Consider the following 537-nt stretch of genomic DNA (forward strand, 5'->3'; position numbering starts at 1 on the left):
ACGCAGATAGGCACATGCAAAAATGGGAAGAGGAGAAGAGAGAGCGACCGATACAACAGAGGTGAGAACGCACTGAAGAGAGCAAAAGGGCAGGCCAGAGGTGGAGACGTGTGGCAGGTAAGAGTTTTGATCTTCCAAATTAGGATGTATCTTTAACACTCCTAGATTGAGAGATAAGAGAACAAACTTCACATGAGACGATAGCCCAAGAAATGCGCAATCGTTACTATCGATAAAATGAAAAGATCCCTTGGCTCACGACTTCCCATGCCTCTCAGGTCTCTCTATAGCTATACATGCATGCATATGCATATACACACATTCTCTTCTCTCCNNTATATAGAGAGAGAGAGATGGAGCCTTTCGCCCCGATGAGGAGGTTTCTGCATGTCGATTTCCATTCAAATCTCTCTGTCTTTGGCTTGTCTGTCTAGATTCACATATAGTGTAAGAAAAGACGAAGAGCAATCGCCTCTGCATGAAAGGAATCTCTCCTATCTTCTTCCTCTCTACAATCTTCCTCTTCTTCTTTTCTTC

General features: G+C 43.7%; 1 protein-coding gene across 1 annotated transcript in view; it reads right to left on the reverse strand.

Moving 5' to 3' along the window:
• Positions 1 to 537, reverse strand: part of CSUI_002759 (uncharacterized protein) — a 7,898-nt gene that overhangs the window by 705 nt on the left and 6,656 nt on the right. The window lies entirely within an intron of this gene.

The sequence above is a fragment of the Cystoisospora suis genome (assembly GCF_002600585.1).
Source record: "Cystoisospora suis strain Wien I chromosome Unknown contig_1151, whole genome shotgun sequence".
Taxonomy (NCBI): Eukaryota; Apicomplexa; class Conoidasida; order Eucoccidiorida; family Sarcocystidae; genus Cystoisospora; species Cystoisospora suis.